The following is an 18485-nucleotide window of genomic DNA, read 5'->3' as shown; positions in this document are numbered from 1 at the left end:
CATTATTTGAAAAGCAAAGCAACGAACTTAACAACAGCAGTCAATAATCCACTTTGAGAAACAGAAAGAACCTTAACAGAAATTATGACTATACAGAAGGAAAATGAAAATTAGTTTTGTAAGGTGACCGTTTTTATGCTAAATATTCTAACTTTTTTTAAAAAAAGCTTTCAGTATAAATGAAGAGCAGAAATTGTAACACAGAAGCATCATGGCAGAGTTGTTTCTTTAAAAAAATAAACAAACAAACAAAGCAGCATAGCTTCATTTTCTACATGTGGGGAAAATCTATTACAGTGGAAAATATAGTCTTTAGTTATTGTCATCTTTTCCTTTGTGTCGTGTGAGGAGGCATTTTTATGGAGATTCCAGAGAAAATGGGAAGGAGCCTAGACAATCTCGGTGTTGCTTATTATCTATTTTTCAGAAAAATGAATCAATGGTCAGAACGTTTATTTTAGATAGGGACACCCACAATATAATAAACTTGCCACTCAGGCAACCATTATGAAAACTGAAACTGAATTAAACTGTGCTGCAGGATGCTGACCCACACATACACCCCACCTCCCTAGCTTTCTTGGACAGAGAAAATAAACTACGGTTCAATCTTCAGACAAGGGAAGAAATATATTGTGGGAAAGTCTTATTGAACTATTCAAAACGATGAAATTTCTAATAACAGAATGAAGTTTCTAGTTAAATCAGATTTACAGCCCAAACCTATACCTGATTAGCTCAGAAGCAACTCCCAATAAATTCCGCTGGATTTGCTTTCTACCGAACGTGCACAGAATTACAGCTTTAAGATTATTTTTGCTTGCAAATGTCCACCAATAAGTCAAAGCACTCTTGCAGAGGGCAGGGAAGAATTGCTGTAAACTCCATTTCTACTTGGAGCAAATACTGAGAGCAATCTTTGTGCACACTTAGATTTTACTGCCTGTAAATGTAATGGAAGGAAGCTCGCAGAAGGGGACTTTCACACAACCATTATCCCACTCTAGCAGTTTGTGACCATTAAAAAGCCTCCCTGGAGGGTCGGAGGAATTTCCTGACTAGTGAATGATAGGTGCAGGAGGATGATAGGGTGGAGGGTGGGGAAAATTCCACTGCAAACCACTCCGCCCCATCCCACACAATTCAGGAGGATTCTGGACTTCCCAAGAGGACTGGGGAGCAGTGCAAGGGAAAGGAAGGGATGTGAAAGTCCCCTTTCGTAATCTTCCTTCCACTCAGGAAGTCAGCATCCATGCTGCATAGGATGTAAGAGCTACATTACACTAATAAACTCCCATTGACTTTGATAAGGTTTAAAAGCAGCCTAACCACATGGAGGAATTGTAGCTAAACCATGCTGGCAGGGAAAAAAAACCTAACGTACAAAAATAAGTGCAAAGGCTATACAGTGGTACCTCGGGTTACAGACGCTTCAGGTTACAGATGCTTCAGGTTACAGACTCCGCTAACCCAGAAATAATACCTCGGGTTAAGAACTTTGCTTCAGGATGAGAACAGAAATCACACAATGACGGCGCGGCAGCAGTGGGAGGCCCTATTAGTTAAAGTGGTACCTCAGGTTAAGAACAGTTTCAGGTTAAGAACGGACCTCCAGAACGAATTAAGTTCTTAACCCGAGGTACCACTGTAGTACTAATCTACCTGACAAACCATGGCTAAGCCTACATTTGAAATAATACAGCTAACTTACACCTTTGAAATCATTAAGTGCAATTAATACAAGAAGAGCCAGTCCCACGACAATAAACAGAAAGAAAAACAAAATAAAATATTTTACTATTATTGATAATTTATATTAGATACCACTTTTTGAAACCAACCATTATGGAAAATTGGGCTTTAATTCCTAGGGGTTCTATTCTGACAGTGTTAAAGAGTTCACAATCTGATGCTTGCAGCAGAGTCCTAATCAGCGCTGTTTTTCTAGAAAAAGACGAGCATCTCACCATGAACATCTCCCTTGTTCTCTTAAAATAGAAGTGGCGCCTACCTGAGAGGTGCCGGAACCAGGTTTCAGCAAGTTCTGGCTGCCAAAAAGCCCTGGTCTTAATTCAGATGTCACGCTAGCAATCTCTAAGCCATAGAAGTTAGTAAAGCCTATCAAAGTCAATGGAACTTACTTCCTAAGAAAAGTGCTTAGGATCATAGCCTTAGTATAGCAGTACTGATTTTACCACATGTTAACATCTAAATAATCACACAGTAAGGCGAAAATCTGAAACTACTAATTATGAGACATCAGTAAAAGATGTCCTATTAGTAGTGGTGACGTAACCATGATAAGGAGGTCATATTTCATCATCAGACAGTTCAAAAGGATTCCTCTCAAGCCACAGTCTCCATCTCTGGTTTATATCACAGGCTGCCTAGGCAGCGCTCACTTATATGTCAGCCAATACATTTTGTTCAACATTTAAAACGCTGACACTTTCACGTGTTTAAAGTCAGAATAAGCTTTGGTTTTAAAGAGTAAGTCAGTCAAAAATCTTATATGGTAATAATTAGATATATTCTTTAAAAAAAGAGTTGCATTATTACGCTTACAGTTTTACCTCAGGTTACAGATGCTTCAGGTTACAGACTCCACTAACCCAGAAATAGTACCTCAGGTTAAGAACTTTGCTTCAGGATGAGAACAGAAATCATGCTCCAGCGGCGCGGCGGCAGCGGGAGGCCCCATTAGCTAAAGTGGTACCTCAGGTTAAGAACAGTTTCAGGTTAAGAACGGACCTCCAGAACGAATTACGTTCTTAACCCGAGGTACCACTGTATGTAAATGTACGATTTGGAGAAGAGTTAACATTTCACAACTAAGACTCAGAGGAAGGATGCTATTGCTCTATTGACATTCCTTTCAAGGCCTGAACACAAAACTGCTGCCCCCAAATCTTTCACGTGTGGTGGGCAGTGGGGCTGGCTATGCAGTTGTCTCCCCTGGGTACACCATGTAACATACAACTCAGGTAATACAGCTGTACGCTTGTATAGCCATGGGTCATATATTACATTGACCTCATGGATGGAGGGAAGTCTCATTGTCCTCTTCCCCCCACCCACCCACTGCTAATCTCCAGGTAGCAATTGTATAAATATGATACAATCCAAAGGTACTTGGACAGTCAAGGTCTTCAACTGTTTTAGTAAGTATTCTGGAGTTTAATTCCAACTGTTTCCCATTAACTTATTAGGGTACCTTCAGGGCTTTTTTCCCCAGTGAGAACTTGCTGGAACTCAGTTCTGGCACCTCTCAGGTGTGCGCCATTGCCATTCTAAGAGAAAGAGGGAGGCATTCATGTTGAGTTCCTGCACCTCTTTTTCTAGAGAAATAGCACTGAAGAACTTCCCTTAATTTACGTCACATATTGTGTTGCCTCAACTTCCCCCAAACCAATGAAATTTATAGTGGAATTTTCCTGTTCCAAAGCTCACCACCACCACCATTTAAGTGATGGCATACTCTAATAGAATATTTTAAATTAGGAGCCATCTGTTGACCTGGAAATCTGCCCTTCTTAGGTGCATAGGTTACATTTCTTCAATTCAGCCATCAGGGCAGCCTAGAAATTCGGCTTCTGAAGCTCATCATTTTGGAAGCACTTACCAGAAATGAGACACTGTACGGTATTGGGATTTCCCATTTTTGTTCCAGGATTATAATAAAATAAAAAAACCTGCATGCCCAGCAATACTTTTGACATTCACTCTTTGAATAGCAGCTTCCATTGGCAACCCATGTTTGAATCTTAATGGGAGCTTTAAAGAAGTTTATGATATAGCATCTGTTCAACGAAAATAAATCAAACTGGGTATGTATAAATTCTGGACTGTGGCCCAGGTATATCTTTTTTAACACAAGGGCCAAATCTTTATTGGAGTAGACAGCATTGGATTATAACAGGAGAAGTGCATCTGGATTGGCTTTAACTGGCTCTAACTCTGTCATGCTTAAAAGGCCTGCAACTTAGTCCTCAACAATGTAAAAAAAACTTGCATCCCAGCCATTTTCTCAAAATGTAAAACACTGAGATATGTTACACTCCCCATAATTTAAAATATGGGAAATAAAATGTACTTCATATAATGAATCAAGATGAAAAAGTGTCTTGCTTGAAATATTTTATAAACAGAAATGTTAATATACCCTTTAAAAACTGCTCACATTAAAGAAAAAAACTGCTCACTGATGAAAAACACGATTTGCAATAAAAGGATATGATTTTGAAATGTTAGATCCATTTCTTACTACAAAACTAAGCAAATTTATACAAATCATTCTGGAAATATATAGACCATAAAAATATTTGTAAAAAATATACTGACAATGGTCATTATCTTAAAATGGAATTTTAAAAGACATATGTCTTAATTTATCAGAAGGTTGTATTGTCATAAACATAACTTTTATGGAATCTACAAGACTCAAAAACAAGATTTTCCAGTCATTAAGCCTGGCAAGGGCTTAATGTTTCCAACCTCCTAACTATGGCTAATGTTTCAAGCGCAAATGTAGCCATGTCTAGAAGATAAGGAACATTATATCTTCATTGAGCCATGGTACTTGGCTTGTATTGCCTCTGTTGAAACAATTCATATGAGCAGGCTATAAAAGGATCTTTGCTCTTTTTAACTGCCCCATATTCATGCGAATTGGATTTCTGTTGGAGGTGCAAACATTTCAAATAGTGTAACAATTTGCAGATATGTAGTACCTCCACATTTTGAAATGCTTTGCTAACTTAAAAAACAACATGAAAAAGAATATTTGGTTTGGTTTTTGTTTGGGTTTTTTTTAAAAAAAAGAGTTTTCCCCATTAAGTAATTATTCAGAGTGAACTTTGCAATATTATGCAGAAATTCAGAGAATAATTGGATCCAGACCTCTAATACTCCCAAGCCAAAAAAAGAGAACCATCTTCTTTGATAAACCGGGCTGATAATCAAGCTGCACATTTGCATTATATGCATTTGCTTTACTTTGATCTGTAGTCATTCCTTAAAAGGCAGGCAAACGAGAGCAAAACAAAAAACAAAACCCCAGATCCTTCAGCTTAACTTTCTACTTTGATACACTGAATATTTAAACCTTCTTGAAGTGATGCAAGAGCCATCCAAAACCAATCTAAGAAGTAAATACAGTGGTACTGTGGTTTTAAGAACAGCTTAGTTTATGAACAACTTGGATTAAGAATGCTGCAAACCCGGAAGCAGGTGTTTTGGTTTGTGAACTTCACCTTGGAAGCAGAACATGTTCTGCTTCCCGTTGAGTGTACATTGATTCCCCCACTGCTATGGGAAAGCACACCTTGGTTTAAGAACATTTGGTTTAAGAACGGACTTCCAGAACAGATTAAGTTCGTAAACCAAGGTACCACTGTAGAAACCTCAGTGTTTTCATCTGGTCTGTACTGAAACTTCTGAATTATGGTTCTCTATCCTGAAAGTACAATACCACCTTCATCACAACACAACCTTAACAAACTATTTGCTGCATTAGTATATTAAACCTCAATTAAAGGAGATAATTTACACACATACATAGAAAAAGTATCACCGATTCCTATTTTAAACAATTGTTCAGCTAGCACATTCCTAGATACAACTAGTGGTAATTAAAAACAGCAATAGTGTTTTTTCATAGATCATAGAATTGCAGAGTTGGAAGGAACCAAAAGGATCATCTAATCCAACCCTCTGAAATGCAGGAATCTCTTGCCCAATGTGGGTCTTGAATCCATGACCTTGAGATTGAAAAGGAATGCCAGGTTACTCAAGCACAACTTTTTGCAGAGGGAAAGATAATAAACCAACATTACAATCCAGATAATATGTGGTGTCACACAGCCACACTCGTACAAATCTCAGATTGCAGGAGCTCACTAGAACAGCAGAAATGCAGGTCGGTTCAGTAGAGTCTAGCAGTAACTGTTAACAGCAGGCTAAGCACAACTGCAATCTGTGCCCTTCACTGTATTACTCAGAAGCAACTAATTTAATGACAAATAGCCTCCCTGGAGATGATTCTAGCAGCTACTTATGAAGTAAGGACTTGCTTATATAATCATTTATGGTCAAATAACTTCTTAATAACTCTAACCTCAAATTAATCAAGAGACTATGGATATTCATGCTTTCTTTGGACCCAATTTACCTTGGAATAACTGACTCAATAAACTTAACAACTGGAATGACATCAGCAGTTATGACGAATTGACAGTCTCAACACATTACGCAACAGGCTATTAAGTCAAAAGAATGGTCTAACTTACACTCAGAAGTGCTAAGACAGAACAGGTTCAGACTGTTCTTTCTCAATTATTAATACACAAATATATATCATTTCAAAAGGTCCCAAGACGATAATTGAAAAGAATACAACAGATGCAGCTATGTATGTATGAAAAAAGCAGAATATTTCTGCTTCATTTGACAATAAACCAAATCCTCCATAAAACATGCTTGGTGTTAAAACTATGCGAGTTATAAGAGTGAGGAGCCAGATCAATGAAACGCGCTTTCATTTCAGGACTGTAAACCTTAAAAAATCATTATGGAATAATCATGGAAGATTTGCAGCACTAAAGGTTCCAGCAAGCACACAGGATTCTAGGATACAGATACAGAATATTGTGAATCATGTTAGAAAAAGATAGGGCACCTCCAGACATCCTTTTTATTTTGCATTCATGATGATTTGTGCTCATGATAGTATCAGGGAAGTTATACGTGATTCTACTTCCAAGACTATTTACGCCTGCAAAAGTTTACAGGGAGCATTACCGCCTTATGACATTTTGCAAAACACACCTGCCAAAAATAAAAACATTAAACACATCAGACTGAAAAGGCCCATATATTCTCGAGATTTTTCCCGCTTCGGGAAAATCTGTAGCTTAATTCATTGGATGACTGGGACATTGGCACATGAGTAAATTCAATACTGGGCAAGAATGTGTTATTGTCATTTTTAATGAGAGTAGGCCTGACCCAAGCCTAACCTCCTCCTCCTCCAATGAGGACCCCAATGATAGAAAGTCCAAAGGTCTTATGGGGCCTCCTGACTCTAGTGCTGCCCCCCACACTTCCAGCATTTCCAGATAAGCACTGGCAGGCCCATCTGCAGCAGAGGATTCAGAGTGGACAGAGTTCCTAATTGGGCCAGCTCTTTTGACTGAGGCATCGGAGGGGGTTGTTGAACTATTGCCTAGCGCCAGGAAACACTGGTGTCAGAAGGTATAGGCAATGACAGCTACCCATCAGTGGAGTGCACACTTGAAGGGCTGCAAGAACCAGGCTCCTTGTGAGTAAGGGGACTCCTTGAGACCAGGGAACCTTGCAGGCTGAGTTAACCAGTTGTAGCAGGGTCTGGGGACTCAGCTAGACTGGTAAAGAAAAAGAGATTTATATGTGTTGCATATAACATTGTGCCACCGGATGGCGATGTGGAGTGCTATTTTTCTCTTCCCATTTTCCCTGTTTAAATTTACAACACTTTAAGCTGAAACACTTCTTTGATGTGTCTATATCCAGCTTCTGTGACCAGGCTACATAATTCCTCCATTGTAGAATGTTAGTAGCTGCATCAACACATTTCCACCCTGACTGACCTCTAGAGTCCTGCTAATACTTACTATTGCATTCTGCCAACCTTTGAATTGCTCTGCTGTGTTGACTTCAGCTTTGACTCACAAAGCTGCTATTGGACTATACCCATTAATGGACTTAGTCATTGTTCTTGACCTCAGCTTCTCCTTAAGATCTGACTGCTACCAGACCAAGGCAGGACAGAGAGAAACTCAGCTTTTATATTTACTTAGCTGCCATGGTCATTGCCTTAGAGAATTAAGAATTGTCTTACTTACAAATCAAAATCTGGTTACTCTTCAGAATGAAGGGCATTTATTCTGGGATAACATTTATAAGAGTATAAAAGAGCAAAAAAATACTCATTGGGAGGAAAAGCCCTACAAACTCTCGAGTCACAAAGCTAAAATATAAAAAGGGAACTAAAGTATTGTGACTATCCTATGCTGCTTGTTAAACTTGCAGCAGATCCTCAACTTGTGACCTGAGAGACATATAGGTAGAGTTTTAGGTTAAGCACCGCTACTCACCTCTGGCCAAAGGAGAGAAATCACCCAGATATTTCCAGATGTTTCTGAAATTTATCTAGTCATGGTTGGTGTCTAGCCTAACCAAATGAGGGGGCACTGTTGCTGTATAGGCCACCTCTCTGAGCCTCTCCCCCTCTCCTCACTCCCTCTGTATCTTTCTTGCTCTGACCTCTCATTCACACACACACACACACACACACACACACACACACACTCTATAAATCTTGAGGGCAAAGTTTCACAAACTGGAACAATCCTTCTGGATTTAGAATGTCCAGGTTTTATAATGGTAGAATGCAATTGACTCAATTAGGTCAAACTAGGGCAGGCACCCCCTTTCTATGTAACTGAAGGGACAATATGAAGGTTGGTGGCAAAGTAACTCAAATAGTTTCCTGAAACCATAACAAATGATCCTCTGATATGACTGGTCATTAATTCTTCTAAAACAGGGGTCAGAAAACCTTTTCAGCAGGAGGCTGGTCCACTGTCCCTCAGACCTTGTGGGGGGCTGGACTATATTTTGAAAAAAAATCAATTCCTATGCCCTACAAATAATCAAGAGATGCATTTTAAATAAAAGAACACATTCTACTCATGTAAAAACACGCTGGTTCCTGGACCATCCGCGGGCCAGATTTAGAAGGTAATTGGGGCAGATCCGGCCCCTGGGCCTTAGTTTGCCTACCCATGTTCTAGAAGTACCCTAAAGCAAGTAGATGAACATTAATAATGGAAGGATAGGACTTTAATCCTTTACCTAATCAGATCAGGGTCACAAGCGTCCTATTTAATAAATCCCTATTCATGTGAATAACAGGGGATCATATTCTGACTTATTTCCTTGGTTTGTTAACCAACGTTAAACCGGAGTTCCCCAGTTCAGATGTTAATGGGGAACTCTGCTTTAATTCAAGTCATGATGTTTGCATCAAATCCAGCATGCAAAGGGAGGGGGAAGCATTCTGCCATGATACTTGTTCCCAAATTCCACAATCATGGATTGTGAATGGTTTATGGTTTATGAACCATTAATTTCATACATGCGATTTCTCTGTTGAAAAACCAAGTCCCAACGAGCTTCAGCAATAAAAAGTGTTGCTAAATCATAAGACAGTTTGGCTCCACATATTCCATAGCAACAATGGAACACTTGTGGTTTCTTATGTTTTAAGTCCCTGCACATCTGCTTTCAACAGAAAACCTACATTTCAGCCCCTAATTTCTAAAAACCTGCATGATATGCAAGCTGGGAGCCGGGAGTGGGTGCTGGAATCTGGATTCCATAAAACCTGAAAGGATCTAAATTATACCCAGGACAACTACTGAAGGCATCATACTACTTCCAGGAAAAAACAGAACCATAGTTGTCCAGTTACAATTGGAAGGGGGGGTGGTGGTTTTGCCGTTATTAGTATGATGTCATGGTGTCTAGGAGTTGTGGATTCCTAGCCAGAAAAAAAACTTGGAAAAATCAGGAATGGAATTGTTCCAGGAGATGATTATTTAGGCACTCAATGTGGATATTTAAATTTTCCAGCTCTTCAAACCTATTGTTATTAACAAGAAGAAAACCAACAGTTCAAGCAGCTTACTGAACAGCATACCATATTGGCATTCTTAGCAGAAAATACTGAAAGTAATACCTTCTATAAGCACATTTACAAATGCTACAAAATGTGAAACTGCATGCTAGGCAAGACCCAAAAAAAGGGTGTTGTTGTTGTTGTTGTTGTAGTAAAGGTAAAGGGACCCCTGACTATCAGGTCCAGTCGTGGCTGACTCTGGGATTGCGGCGCTCATCCTTCTTTATTGGCCAAGGGAGCCGGCATACAGCTTCCGGGTCATGTGGCCAGCATGACTAAGCTGCTTCTGGCGAACCAGAGCAGCACACGGAAACGCCGTTTACCTTCCCACCAGAGTGGTACCTATTTATCTACTTGCACTTTGTTGTGCTTTCGAACTGCTAGGTTGGCAGGAGCAGGGACCGGGCAACGGGAGCTCACCCCGTCGCAGGGATTTGAACCGCTGACCTTCTTATCAGCAAGTCCTAGGCTCTGTGGTTTAACCCACAACGCCACCTGCGTCCCATTGTAGTAGTAGCATCTCATTTTTCTGAAGGACACACACACACACAGTTTCACAAAGTAAGTAGGCAGAAAAGAATGCTCCTGTTTTAAATATGTGTGAACAGCATTCTCTGGGATCTTTCCAAAGAAGCCACATGTATGTAAAAGAAAAGGTGAGGCAGGGGAGGGAAAAGTGGAGTTCCTCCTAAAAAGCATGCAGATTAATTTTAAACACAGCTTATTGACTAATTAAAAAGTTTACTGTCTGCTTATGTATTTTGAGAAATGTAAATAGCTAATGGATATTTCGACATATCAGTTTCCTGCTCCAGTTGGCTGACTTGTTAAATTGGCAGGAGTTGAGGGGCCAGCAAAGCTAAAAGCATATATATTGTGTTTTAAATAAGGGGGGCAGACAGACATGTTACGGACACCTCTGTGAAAACTGCCATCCAGTTTAGGGTCTGCTCAGACCAGGTGCTGAAGAGAGGAGTAAACAGTGACACCTGAAAGCATAATAAAAAGTTGAGCTTCTATAGGAATTATGATCTAAATTCCATTTTGAATACCATACTAAAATAGGAGCTGATGTATATTTATCTAGTTTAAAAGCCATGATTTAAGATTACACATTTTTTAAAAAAAATTAACGGCCCTATGTATTATACTGACTTGATCTTAAAATTGGACAGTGTACATTTTGTTATAATGCAATATGTATTGCTCTACTTCCCTTTGGACCAGATCAGCAAGGCGTGTCGTCTGGGCAGCCCAGCACCTCCATGCACGCTGCCAGGGCCTGCACCACAGGGAAGTCACTTCCGTGCTGCTAATGCAGCAGTTTGACTTCACCCCTGGAGGCACACTCCATTGTCTCTTGAGACAGGTGGATGCCAACTGTACTTACTAGGATTTATATTGAGCCTATGAGACCCAAATAATATTTGCTATCTATGAAATAGCCTACAGTCTGTAGGCATTCTTGCCATTAAATACAGACCAAATCTGTATCAAGAAAAACCAAGTCTTAGTACACAGCTAAAGAATCAGATGTCAATTCCCAATTTTAGCATTTTAACTATTTCCTAAAACACAGCACTTGCATGTATAATCTTTATAATGTATAATATTCTCCGCTTTATCCTGAGGGCTCAGGGTGCATTATGGCAAGTTTTCTAATCACACACAGTTTCTTTTTGTGTGCTAGCTTAGGGTGTAAAGGTAAAGGTAAAGGGACCCCTGACCATTAGGTTCAGTCGTGGCCGACTCTGGGGTTGCGGCGCTCATCTCGCTTTATTGGCCAAGGGAGCTGGCGTACAGCTTCCGGGTCATGTGGCCAGCATGACTAAGCCACTTCTGGCGAACCAGAGCAGCGCACGGAAACGCCGTTTACCTTCCCGCCGGAGCAGTACCTATTTATCTACTTGTACTTTCGAACAGCTAGGTTGGCAGGAGCAGGGACCGAGCAACGGGAGCTCACCCCGTTGCGGGGATTCGAACCACCAATCTTCTGATCAGCAAGTCCTAGGCTCTGTGGTTTAACCCACAGCGCCACCCGCGTCCCAGCTTAGAGTGTAACAGAGGCCAAAGAAATTTATCAGCTTAAACCTATCCATGTTTACTCAGAAGTAAGCCCTACTGTGATCAGTGCAGCTTACTGTTAGGCAAGTGGGCATACGATCGGGATCCAAGGTTACAATCCTAAACATAGTTGTGAGTGTAAGCCCTTTTGAACTTACCTCTGTGTAAACATGCATAGGATTTTGCTGAAAAATTATATTTCTTAGAAATAAAATTTTAAAAAGAGATATGCCAGTTAATCCTATGCAAATAGGATGTCATGCACATAGTTAGCTCAAAATTAAGCTCCACTGAGTTCAATACGATTGCTTGCTGTTTTTTACTTCTAGATAAGTATGCCTAGGCTTGCACTAAAAGAAACCCAGTTCTGTTCTGATTTACTTGTATTTACTTCTATTAGCTGTACTAATATTTCAAAGTCTTGATGCCCCCCAGCAACATGTCGTTTCCCCTACCAGATTTCACCTCTTTTATTTAGATTTTAGAAGTAGAATCGCTTTTCCAATAGGAAAAAGAAACTGCATATGTCAACCCTCCGCTCACCATAATGTGACCCAAATTAGTTTTGAGCACAATGTTTTCCTTAACATTAAAATACGATCTAGACGTATCAGATCCACATCTTTTGTACGGATGGTTTAGCTTTTAATTCAACGTGTATTGACCTTCATAGCACATTATAAAGGATCTCTGATTTAAGGGTTTTCTTGAAGGCTTTGTAATGAGTACATTATGGTTGAAAAGTTGAAAAAACTGTGCATATATATATGAATGAATGAGAGAGAATACCTTTGGGGCATGCCAGTGTAGCCGATTTAACGCAATCTCCTCATGGGTGCAGGTTGTCCTCAAAAGAGAACTAGAGGCATAATTTTTGTTCCAAGATAGCAGCCATAGGAAGTGATAGAGAATTGGAGGAGGAAAACAGGACTTTTAAATAGGTCAAATAGGCTGCCTTATCAGTGGAGTTTGTCTACGCCCCATTGTTCTTAGTACTCAAGATTTTTGTCCACCCCCTTTTTAATAGAGTTGAAATGAATCCCAACCCTTTAGCGCTGTTATTTTTGTATGGTATCATATTGGAAAGGGGAGCCATTTGGTTCTAGACTGGTTCAGCTAGTCTGGGATTTCATCTTTCACTTGTGCTTTTCACCCTCTTGTCAGGAGACAGTAGCCAGCTGGAATCCACTAAGTCTAGGACCTGTGGCATTGTCTCACCTCAGCTATGGGCCTAGGTTCTAGAGTTACTCCAGAGTCATAGCTGATGGGGATAAAGTGAGCTCAAATTCGCATTTTGGCATTGTTTTAAAATTGTGTTCAGCTGTGGACAGGTGTTTCAAAATAAATGTAAATTACACATTTCAAGCTCTACTTTTAAGATCCTATTTTCTTTTATAGCTGCCAAAAGAAATCTTTTAACCGAAGAAGACTGTTTGCCATTACAGTTTACTACAGTGCTTGGCCTAAACCTTTGCTCTTGATTTCTGCTGGAAACAGTGATGAAGAATATAAAGCTGTTACGAATTAGTCACTAGAAAGCCCTGAACGGTTACATTCAAGTATCCATTGCATTTGAATAGCTATAAACAAACAACTATGAGCAAATGAAACTATGTAGTATGTAATATTTTAGAGTGATGCCAATGAGAAGAGGTATTTATCATCCTGTCACTTTTATTATTTTAGAACATACTGAGAAATTCAGATTAAAGGCAACTTACTATGATAGTCATATCTTTTATTTGACATTACAACTGCAGCTGCATGCAAGGAGTCCCTGGCAGATCATTCCCAAAAATGCCAATCATCTGCTTGGAGAGAGCAGAGAGGGATTGAAATCTGGATAACCATAACTTTGGCTAATTTTGTGACGAGAACTACATGAGCACAGCCTCAGCTGCTACACGGGCCTTTGCAATATCAGAAACTGCATGCACAATTCCTCCACTGGTTGGAAATATGTGTGAGGAAGCCTGCTTCCAAAGACATAAATGCCTCTGGGTGGATTAGGGTGAAAATGTAAGCAGCTTCCCCCCCCCCTTTTTAAATTTTATTTTGACAAAGTAGTACTCATAAATAAATAAGAATAAAAATGTGCACCCCACCACTGAGACCATTTCGTTGTAACCATCCAACCTCCCAAAATTTCAACACCTCTTGTGATGGTTTGAGCCCTTTCTGTTTTAACAATACAAATTCTACAAACACCCTCCATATCTCTTCAAAATCATTTCTCCTGCATATTCCCTGTCTTACCTTAATGGCACATGTTAATTTATCATTAATAGCTATATCCCTAAGTGCCTTTCTAGGATTATTATTTTTTAAAGATTCTTCAAACGCCATCTGTTTCCAGATATTCAATCTTTCTCACAACAAAAAATGCAGATATATTATTACTTCTAATGTGTTTGTACAGTGTTAATAAATACGTGAAGCAATGTCCAACTCTACTGTCTCTTTCACTGCTACTGGTAGAGACTTCTAGTTCTATGTAAACACACATTTGTCATATGCGATAGTACGCACAAAATATAGATTTTCCTTTATCCTATACAGATGTAAAGGAAGAACCAAGTATTTATTGAGAGCACATCTGGTTCATTTGCAAGAAAACTCTACGGAATTGTCCTTTTCTCCTCCCTCCCCCTCACTCTCACTCACGTTCTAGCAATTGTCATGGATGTTTGAGACTGATACAGCTACCGTATTTTTCGCACCATAGGGCGCACCGGACCATAGGGCGCACCCAGTTTTTTGGGGGGGAAATAAAGGGGGGGAAATTATTTCCCCCCCAGGCGCGGGGCTGGGGCGGGGGAAGCTCGAGCTTCCCCCGACCCCAGCCCCCAAACAGGCAGCTCTCTGCAAGCCGTGGGAGCACTCCCGCTGCTTGCGGAGAGGTCCGCGAAGCCTGGACGTGCTGAGCTCAGAGCGCGCAGGCTTCAGCATGCAGGCAACTCTCCGCAAGCAGCGGGAGCACTCCCGCTGCTTGCGGAGAGTCCGCGAAGCCTGGACGTGCTGAGCTCAGAGCGCGCAGGCCTCAGCATGCAGGCAAGTCAGCGCGCGCAGGCTTCAGCATGCAGGCAACTCTCCGCAAGCAGCGGGAGCCCAGCGCTGGGCTCCCGCTGCTTGCGGAGAGGTGTGCGAAGCCTGGAGAGCGTGAGGGGTCGGTGCGCACCGACCCCTCTCACTCTCCAGGCTTCAGCGAAAGCCTGCATTCGCACCATAGGATGCACACACATTTCCCCTTCATTTTTGGAGGGGAAAAAGTGCGTCCTATGGTGCGAAAAATACGGTATTTATTAACGTTAGCCAATGCGGTTGGCTATCTATGTACATCTGTTGTGTAGAAATGAATGGCAAGGGGGAAAGTGATGGCTCACATTTTCTCTGGAGTCTCCAATGCAGCCACAATAGAAGAAACAATATTTTGTTGAATGTGCCAGAAATCTTATGCAGCGTGGCTGTGCTTTTGTTTGCACGCACACCATATTTTTTTCCATCTGCATTATGTTCTGCAACAGTTGTTTATTTTGTACTTCCACATAAACAGCTGTATTGGATGCTGTACTATGTACTATGCCTGGCAGGATTTGCAAATTGTTACAAATGAGTTATCCACACGATGGAAAAACTGAACAGTAACCTATTTGTGCTATTTGCCACATGTTCTTTAATCATCTCAGTTAAAATCTCCAGTCCTAATACAAATACACACACAAATCATGTTTGGATGCAAAAATGTTAATTTGGGTCTTTCCTAATTTTTTTCTTGGGTGGTGTAAAAAAATCTCTCAAAGCTTTCTTGTAATGACATTATACAATAAGAGTTAAAGAAAATATTTTCAGTACACAGACAAAAGTTAGTTTTTGGTTGTTGTTTTTTTAAAAAATAACATGCTGAACATATCTGACTTTAGCTACAAAAGGTCTAGAGGAAGAATGCGCTAGCATTGCTAAGGACCCATAAGTACAATGGGCTCTGAATTTCCTCAAAGGTCTTGCATTATTAGCATTGTGCTTCTCTCTTGATGGTCGCCACAGGGGACTTGACTATGCAAGTTTGCTATGGCCACTCTAGCAGTCATAAGCTTACTTTCTAGAAGAAGAAGAATTTGGACTTGATATCCTGCCTTTCACTCCCCTTACGGAGTCTCAAAGCGGCTAACAATCTCCTTTCCCTTCCTCCCCCACAACAAATACTCTGTGAGGTGAGTGGGGCTGAGAGACTTCAGAGAAGTGTGACTAGCCCAAGTGGAGGAGCGGAGACGCGAACCCGGTTCACCAGATTACGAGTCCACCGCTCTTAACCACTACACCACGCTGGCTCTTCTGAGACCTCAGAATCGGAATTTCAAGGTCTGAAAGCAATCAACAAAAATAACCTGAACCCTACTGTCTATGTTAGTTAGGTTGGTTGGCATTCGTCTGTCTTGGAAGACAATGGAGAAGTGACCAATGTGGGAGAGACATGTTTTGTTGCAGCTGGGGCAGATGAAGGTATTCAGTTGTGCTGCTGCAGATTCACCATGGCGTTTCCTCTCTCTGCACTCCCCCCAGGGGTCAATTCCTCCTCTGGTCACTGCTATGGATACACAACTTGACTGCCTGCCTGCAGGCACTGTGGTCGTCTGCAAGGAATTCCCACATGAACCTTTGGATAGCTTCTAATAGGTGTAGATCTGTTCAAAGTCAGCGCACCTTCAAAAGCACTCTATGCATGTTCATGTGATTCAGACTGTAGGCCAGTTTCTGCAGTAACTATCACAACACTTGAAACAGTTGCAGAGAAGTTTGCTCCAGGGCCCAACCTGCTCTGGCACCCTTATAATTCCTACCAACCCCAGCTGATCACAGGAGCCACATCAAGCATGATCTCTGTAGAGTTTAATAGATTAAAACACACACCAACCATTACTCTGTTAGTAATTAAACCAAGTGTGTGCTAATGGCATCTATAGGCCTCACACAAGTCCTCCCAAGAACAGCAAAACCCATGGACAAGAGCATAATGGGTGTTTTCCTTTTGGTTAGCCAATATTCACATTCAATAAAACATTCAATGTCCATTTTAGAAATGTTACTACTTGCAGTGCCAGAGAAGATAGATCAAGTGCACAAAGCAGTGGTTTACTGAAGATGCCTTTTGAATTTCCAAAGCCGGCATTAAGTACATAGCTCAAAAGGGAGGGGAGCTGCTTTAATAGAGAGAAATGCAGCCAAATTTAAGAACATAAAACAGTTGCAATGATTTCTAAAATTCAGTAGTAACTTTCAGCATTTGCTTGGGTGCATCTCCAATATGGCTTAACCCACACAAAATCCTTGGGGTTGAACTTAACGGCTGTGAGCGGACTTCTGGTTGAAAATGAGCTGCTGCTTCTTTTACCTCCACCTTCCTGTTGCAGCTCTGTGACCTCCAAAATAGCCACTCCTCTTATCTGTTATCCAAGGATGCCCCTCCACAAGAGAGCCATGGGAAGCTGGTGGACATTTTGAGAAGTTGTGGATAGATGACCCTCCAGAACAGTGTGGGACATGGCATGGGGGGGGGGGGAGAGACAGCGGAGAATGTGGGGTTGATCAGGAGTGGGGGTATGGAGAACATGACTACAAAATGTCCTCTGCTTACACAAGAACAGCTGGATGCAAATCACTGAGTTCATCCACATACACCAAATTACAAATGCTTCCTTTAAACCACAGAATCTACACTAATAGGAAAAAAGCAGGAAGTGACAGGATGTATCCCAAACGACTATATTAACCCCCCATTGAATGAAACTGAATCACAGATGTTGACCTAAGTGGATAGACGTGGAGGCCTTGGTAACGTGGAATTAAAATCTTTTATCCAGCACAGAGGTCCACGCATTGCAGCAGAGAAGGAAGACCCTCTGATACACTTTTGTAGTTTATTACCTACCTGACTGTGCAACCTTGTTTAAGGAGATAAGGGTAGTCACATCATTGTGAGCAACATCATTGGGAGTGATTAAAAACATAATTTTTCTGTGTTTTTTTAAAAAACCTAGTGATCTCTACTGCTTCACAACATGTAAACACATGAACGCTTTATGAACAAAGTAGTTTACTTAGTGCACTAAACTTCTCTCCCAATTCTCTTTTCATGCCTGTTCAGATTTTGGACACTGATAGGGTGACAGTTGCTTTAGTGCCATTACTTTTAAAACCATTTTCTCCTAAAAAGAATTATCCCAACTAATTGGGGATCACCTGGCAAATGTTAAAGATACCACAAGGCTGTGTAGCCAACTAGATTTGGTCAGTAGGCAACATCATGGAGCCAATTCAGGAGTTCTGGCAATACCTTCTAAACTGGTGCACTGGCTTTTTTGCAGAACTTCTGAAAAGTTGACAGAAAGCAGAGAACACTTTCCCCAGCCCAGAAACATTTAACTACAAAGCAACACCCCCTCCCTCAAGCTTTGCATGAATTACAGCTAGGCAATCTCAACTCTACACTCCTCACTACTTTAGCCCAGCACAGAAAATCATTTACTATGCCATACATCTCTAAAACCCTGGACATACAACATTGTTTAGGCTGAAATTCTACATGCAATTACCTAGCAGTAAGTCCCATGGAACTCAATGAGGCTTACTTCTCAACAGATGCATATAGAATTGCGCTTAATTTCATTAATTAATTAACCCTTAATTAGGATTTCATTCTCTTCAA

General features: G+C 40.8%; 1 protein-coding gene across 1 annotated transcript in view; it reads right to left on the bottom strand.

Moving 5' to 3' along the window:
- The window catches only part of SCFD2 (sec1 family domain containing 2), a 150448-nt gene that overhangs the window by 82642 nt on the left and 49321 nt on the right, over positions 1-18485 (bottom strand). The window lies entirely within an intron of this gene.

This window comes from Podarcis raffonei, chromosome 9 (genome assembly GCF_027172205.1).
Source record: "Podarcis raffonei isolate rPodRaf1 chromosome 9, rPodRaf1.pri, whole genome shotgun sequence".
Classification (NCBI taxonomy): Eukaryota; Metazoa; Chordata; class Lepidosauria; order Squamata; family Lacertidae; genus Podarcis; species Podarcis raffonei.
The sequence above is the reverse complement of the archived record's forward strand: the minus strand, read 5'-3'. Positions and strand labels throughout refer to the sequence as shown.